The 7,113-nt window shown below is 50.6% G+C and overlaps 1 protein-coding gene across 1 annotated transcript in view; it reads left to right on the top strand.

The window, feature by feature from the left end:
* TBC1D24 (TBC1 domain family member 24) overlaps positions 1-7,113 on the top strand; it is a 525,632-nt gene that overhangs the window by 404,462 nt on the left and 114,057 nt on the right. The window lies entirely within an intron of this gene.

The following is a 7,113-nucleotide window of genomic DNA, read 5'->3' as shown; positions in this document are numbered from 1 at the left end:
TCCATACTACACATAAACATTGCATTCTGACGGTCATAATCAATACTACACATAAGCATAGCACTCGACTGAGGCTTATAATATATACTTCACGTAAACACAGTGCCGGCCCGAGCCTCTTGGGGGCCCTAAGCAGAATTTGATTTGGGGGCCCCCCTCCCACCACGCAGACTCATCTGTGCTAGAAGATTATTGACACAAATGTCACACTATAATGTTATAGCGAATATTATAAACGAATACAGTGAGGTTATGTATTAATAAAAAATAAAAACAACACTTAAAATACTTCACTCTTTTATTAAAACTTCTGAATACAAACGGTCACAAAAAACATATTAAATAAATTATTTGCAAATGTGCATTAAATGTGCAATCTTTTAAATAAAACCAAAATAGACAAACATTAATCTAATCAAAAATAGAATGTTACAAAAAAAAAGATACTTAAATAATGAAAGCAAACATAAGAACAGCAAGGGTTCAACAATGTCAACTGTACAACAATGACCTCAAAATCGTTCCTTCCTAGCTTTTCTGGAGGCAAAGTCACTAATGACATCATTGTATGGTATTGCTTGGCCAACTTTGTTATTAATACTAATGACTGCAAGTCCACTTAGTCTTTCCTGGGCCATTGATGATCTCAAATATGTTTTTATCAATTTGAGCTTGGAAAAGCTCCTCTCTGCTGAGGCAACTGACACAGGCAGAGTGCAGGCTATCCTGAGAGCTACCCAAAGATTTGGGTAAAGCTCACACATCTCATTTTGTGAGAGGTATGTGAGAAGCTCAAAGGCAGTCATCATAGTTTGGGGAAGTTCAGGAAGACTCTCTATCTCTACTGCCAGTGCGCTACCATCAATATCAGCCTCCTCTCCACAAGAGAGTTTTTCCCCAAGAAGCTCACATTGTTCCCTCCGGACCTTTTGATCTAGCTCCCTAAAATTGAGCAGCACTCCAAAGTTCTCTTTAACCTCACTTAGAGACTTAAATCTATCCTCCAATGACAGAATACTACGGTCCACTACAGCATTAAAAAATGACACTTCCAGCCTCTTCATAGCGTCCACTATCGGCTCATCTGCAGCCTCATAGGCAAAGTGCCTTTTTGTAGAACGCAATCGCTTCTCTTTCAGCACTGCTTCTGTGTTCATCCGCTCACAAATTTCTTTAGCAGATGTCTGTGCATCACAGAAGCCTGTTTTTCGGTAACTGATAAGTTCGCCTTTGTTCTTTTTTACAAGGTTAACCGCTACATCAAGCTGCATGTTGGTTGACTGTAGAAGCTTGCTCGTGATGTTAATTTTAGACAAAATGTCACACCAGACAACACAACAAATCTGAAACCTAAATGAACCTATCTCTTCCGTAAGGGAGTTGGCTTCAACAGCCACTACAGGGTCAGTCGCTTTACTTCTCAGTTCTAGCAGGGCTTCCCTCACCTTCTCTGACTGGTAGCGCAAAGCTTCAATACTTTTTATCCGGCTTTCCCAGCGTGTCTCACTCCAGGACTTGAGGGTGATGTCAACAAACTTCCGTAAGATGGCCCACCTTTGAGTGGACCCAGCGAACAAATTGTACAGCTTCTCCACATTTCCAAAAAAACAAGAAGCATCCGTTGATGCTTTAGCCGCATCTGAAACGGTCAGATTTAGTGTATGAGAACTGCAAGGCACATAAAAAGCTCTTGGATTCTTAACTAATAGCCTAGCCTGCACACCTTTGTTTTTTCCCTTCATATTAGCCCCATTGTCATTTAATTGTAAAAAAAAAAAAAACGATTCGGGGGCCCCCTGGTGGCCAGGGGGCCCCAAGCAGCCGCTTAGTTCGCTTATGCCTCGGGCCGGCCCTGCGTAAACATTGCATTCTGACCGGTTATAACCCCCACTAGCGTAGAGGGGAGAAATGCGCGGTGCGTACACTTAAGCGGTTTAACTTGGGGGGGGGGTCAAACAGAGTTGTGCGCGTTGCCCCACGAGGTCTGCACAGACGAGGGCACCCGCGTGCGAGAGAAGGCGAGAAGCGGGTGCGACCGAGGTCCAACAGGTGGCAGCGCTGTGACCGGCGGTTGGCGCCCAGGAGACGTGGGGGGGGGGGGGTGACGGGTGACGAGAAGAGATTGGTGGGGCGAGTGGCGTGGGCCTTGAGGACTCGTGATGGGCAGGGAGTTACAGGCGGGAGTGTGCGGGAGAGTCGGGAGTTGTTGTTGTTGTTGCCGGGGGCCAAGAGTGAAGACGTCTCGCCGCTGCCGCTGCAGCCGTCAACGGGACCTCGACCCTCACGCCGTCGTCGGGCGGGTGTTGGCTGAACCCCCCGCCCGGGACAGACGGGCGAGCGGGTCTGAGGGAGCGTAGCTGAGGGCAGCGGTGGAGATGCGGTGTTGCTGTGTGCGAAGACGCTGTGTACAGAGTCGCTGTGTGCGGAGCTGCTGTGTGCAGGATAAGTGAGGTGCAGAATAGATAAGAGCGGGGAGAAGTCGAGTGTATGTGACCGCACAGATAGTTGTATGAGTGCCTACAACTGGCGCAAGAACAGGTGAATCAAGTGTAAGCAGGAGACTTGTTACGACGTGTCGGTGTGAGTGATTTTTGAAGACACTACATTTGGTGCCAGAAGTGCCAACGAACCTTCTCCGTCATGTCCAAATCGGCGACGAAACGTGAGAACCCACCTGTTGCGTCGTCCGACGATGACGCCGAGCAAGACGTCGCCCCTCCAACAGCTCCGCTTGCTGGAACTCGTGCTTCAGTCGGCTCAGGAGCGCGTGGCGAGTCCAGCCCAGCCACCTCCTCCGCAGAGCTGGCTGGACATCGCCGGTCACCTGGGAAGATTTCTGTCGGCCGCCACTCATCTTTTTGAGCGGATGATGGCTGCGACTTCCACTGCACGCCAAGACGCGCTTCCCGCCGCTGTCATGACCGAGGCGACTGGAGCGCTGGACCTTCCCGCCATTTCGGGGGCAGCAGCCATGCTCCACTCGTCCGCCATTTCAGGCAATCGGCCCACGCCGCAGCAGCAGCCACCCAGGTGGAAATCGTTCCCAAGTTCCGACAGCTGCCGCCGGTGCGTCAGTTCACTGCTGCAGGAGGAGATTGGATGGCTTTTCGACGTTGATTCGAGGCTGCCTACATCTCGGTGGGATGAACATCCCAGGAGGCGCTTCAGGCTCTTCCCATGGCCCTCGACGACGACTCGTTAGCCGCTTTTTTCGCCATCCCCTAGTCCAGGGGTCGGCAACCAAAATAACAAGAAGAGCCATTTCTTTCCAATTCGGTACAAAATTCAGTATTTCAAGAGCCGCAATGCATCTGAGTACATACTGTACATACGTACATATCGTCAAGAAGCAGCCCGTAAAGAGCCGCATGCGGCTCCGGAGCCGTAGGTTGCCGACCCCTGCCCTAGTCCGATAGAGCGACCCTCGCGCGTGCCTACACCGAGATGGCCGCTATTTTTGATCCCCCATCTAATGTTCGGAGAAGATTCAGGCTGTGGCGACGGGGAGAGAACGAGATGCCGCTGGCGTATCGCAGTGCACCCCTTGCCTTGGGGCACGCTGCCTTCCCTCGCATGGACAGAGTCGCCTTGGATTCCCTCACCTTGGAGCAGCTTCTCTCCTTGGCTCGGGAGTTGGGGGTCACCTTCGTGGTGGCAGAGGAAGACGACCCGACTTCTCTGCAGGTGGCCCGCGGCATCCAGCGCACCTCAACCTTAAGGACTGGCCGGCGGTTGCGGCCAGTGCAACGGAGCCGGCTGTGGACGAGCAGGCGTGGCCTCCTTCGCCCGGGGAACGGAGGGAAGGAGCGCTCGCCTGCGGCCATCAGCACGGGAATGGCGCCCCAGGCTGAGTCAGCCGCCAGGGCGTCCTTCCCGTACCTGCTACAAGTGCGGCTGCCTGGGCCACATCGCCGTCGAATGCCGCCGCGGGAACCGGAGGGTTCCCGCCGCATCCATCCTCCGGCTTCAACACCTCCTCCTCCCGCAATGTACAGGCCCGGAGAGCCTAATGCCCACGGACGGAGCGATGAAGACTCCTTCAGCGTACTATTCACGCCCGAGCGAAACCGTCTCTACTCGCGGGGACGGTTCTGCCGCACACACTCGCTCGCGACGCGTCACTTTTCGTTAATATTACGGTTTGTTCACGCCGTCACATTTCCCTTGTTACTGTTTATTGTTATTGTTCGTTGCTCTTCCATGGTCACTGCTTGTGATTACGTTAGTGCATGGGTTGGTCACAACACATACGCGCACGCTTGCATAGATTTGACAGCTGGGACGGCTGCATTTTTATTCGAGGGGGGCAAGGGGGGGGATGATGTAAAGGAGTGAAATAACATCTGCCACATCAGCAATTAATCCGATATACACCTTCTGTTGGACAGACGGCATGTAACATCAGCGCAAGAAATATTCAATTACCTCAAACACAACTGTCGGCAGTGGCAGAACATGCTTGCCAACAAGGCCACTCAATTGATTTTGATAACGTTGAAGTGTTGTGTAAAACTTATTTTTACTGGCCAAGACTAATTAGAGAATCCATTGAAATTGAGAGAAATACAAATAACTTTTATCGCTCCTAACAGCGACAGGCTTAGTGCGGCCTGGAAGCATATTAAATAATACATGTTACAATTCCTTATTGGGGAAACACATACTAATTGACTAATTACTAACGTATATAATTACAATACCCCCCCTCCGCCACCTCTGATTTCTGCACCTGATTGGTTATAGTGATTGGATTCAGTTATTAAATAATACACATTACAACTAATTACTAATCTACACCTGATTACTAATCATAACAATTGATTACTAATCTACTATATAATTACAATAACCCCCCCCCACCCACCTCTGATTTCTGCACCTGATTGGGTTCAGTTTTTAAATACACATTACAACTAATTACTAATTTACAAATGACTCCTAATCATAACAATTAACTGATTACTAATCTGATCTCTGCACCTTTTTGGGTTAAATGATGACGTCACCGTGCTGCTGCTCTATTTAAGACTGGGAGCAGGTGGAGGGCTTCACTATTCTGGCAAATTGCCCGATGATGCTGGATGTAATTATTAGCGAAACGTCGTACTCCAAAATTGTAAATGTTGTGGATTCACTCAACACACCGGTGGGCTAAAGTAGTGAACTATTTGTCTTTTGTCAACGTGACACATTTTTTACTGATTGGCCATGTCAGGTGGTGGAGGGTTGCGACACATTTATAAATAACGCGATCTAACCCAAACACCTTTATTATGAATGACAGGGGTATCAGTTGTGAGTGAGAAGGGACTGGTGGCCACGGGATGTAATGACGGGGGTATCAATTGTGAGTGTGAAGGGACTGGTGGCTCTGGGAGGTAATGACAGGGGAGTCAGTTGTGAGTGTGAAGGGACTGGTGGCCACGGGAGGTAATGACAGGGGTATCAGTTGTGAGTGCGAAGGGACTGGTGGCCACGGGAGGTAATGACAGGGGAGTCAGTTGTGAGTGTGAAGGGACTGGTGGCCACGGGAGGTAATGACAGGGGAGTCAGTTGTGAGTGTGAAGGGACTGGTGGCCACGGGAGGTAATGACAGGGGTATCAGTTGTGAGTGCGAAGGGACTGGTGGCCACGGGAGGTAATGACCGGGGAGTCAGTTGGGAGTGTGAAGGGACTGGTGGCCACGGGAGGTAATGACAGGGGAGTCAGTTGTAAGTGCGAAGGGACTGGTGGCCACGGGAGGTAATGACAGGGGTATCAGTTGTGAGTGCGAAGGGACTGGTGGCTACGGGAGGTAATGACAGGGGTATCAGTTGTGAGTACGAAGGGACTGTTGGCCACGGGAGATAATGACAGGGGTATCAGTTGTGAGTGTGAAGGGACTGGTGGCCCCGGGAGGTAATGACAGGGGTATCAGTTGTGAGTGCGAAGGGACTGGTGGCCACGGGAGGTAATGACAGGGGAGTCAGTTGTGAGTGTGCAGGTACTGGTGGCTACGGGAGGTAATGACAGGGGTATCAGTTGTGAGTGTGAAGGGACTGGTGGCCACGGGAGGTAATGACAGGGGTATCAGTTGTGAGTGTGAAGGGACTGGTGGCCACGGGAGGTAATGACAGGGGAGTCAGCTGTGAGTGAGAAGGGACTGGTGGCCCCGGGAGGTAATGACAGGGGTATCAGTTGTGAGTGCGAAGGGACTGGTGGCCATGGGAGGTAATGACAGGGGAGTCAGTTGTGAGTGTGCAGGGACTGGTGGCTACGGGAGGTAATGACAGGGGTGTCAGTTGTGAGTGTGAAGGGACTGGTGGCCACGGGAGGTAATGACAGGGGAGTCATGAGTGCGAAGGGACTGGTGGCCACGGGAGGTAGTGACAGGGGTATCAGTTGTGAGTGCGAAGGGACTGGTGGCCACGGGAGGTAATGCCGGGGGTATCAGTTGTGAGTGTGACGGGGACTGGTGGCTACGGGAGGTAATGCCGGGGGTATCAGCTGCGAGTGCGAAGGGACTAGTGGCTATGGGAGGTAATGAGAGGGGTATCAGCTGCGAGTGCGAAGGGACTGGTGGCTACGGGAATGTTCGAGAAGGGAGCGTGGTCAGGCGACGGAAGAGGACGGTGGAGTCTGCCAGTCGAGCGAGTGTCCAGAATCGGCGAGAATGACCGAGAAGGGGGTTTGGCCTCGTGTTGATATAAAAGGGAGATGCGCTGGAGACTCGGGGCTGTTGCAGTGAGATCTCCGCCTGATGTCAAGTGAACGTCTTCTATAAAGCGCCATCTCAAGAGAAGTCATTACACTCGTAACAAATTGGCATGTTTTGTTTATGTTTACTAATCGGCTGTGTCGGGAGGTGGCGGGTTTAACGACATTTCTATTCACGCGATCCAACCCAAAAAAACTTTATTATGGAAAAATTAACCCGTAAAAACAAAGTTTTTCACTATAAATCCTTTATATGCGTGGCATCGGGGCGGCTAGAGTCCTCTCGTCCTCTGGCTTGAGATGGCTGCCACGTATGGGTCAGATGAGTGTGTGCCAGCATTAACCAATTGGTAAATAAATATTTAAAACATTTTCCCTAAACAGTGTAAAATTTTTGAAACATTTTTCACGAAAATT

Source organism: Lampetra fluviatilis, chromosome 58 (genome assembly GCF_964198595.1).
Source record: "Lampetra fluviatilis chromosome 58, kcLamFluv1.1, whole genome shotgun sequence".
Lineage (NCBI taxonomy): Eukaryota > Metazoa > Chordata > Hyperoartia > Petromyzontiformes > Petromyzontidae > Lampetra > Lampetra fluviatilis.
Note: the sequence above shows the minus strand (reverse complement) of the source record. Positions and strands in the feature narration are given on the sequence as shown.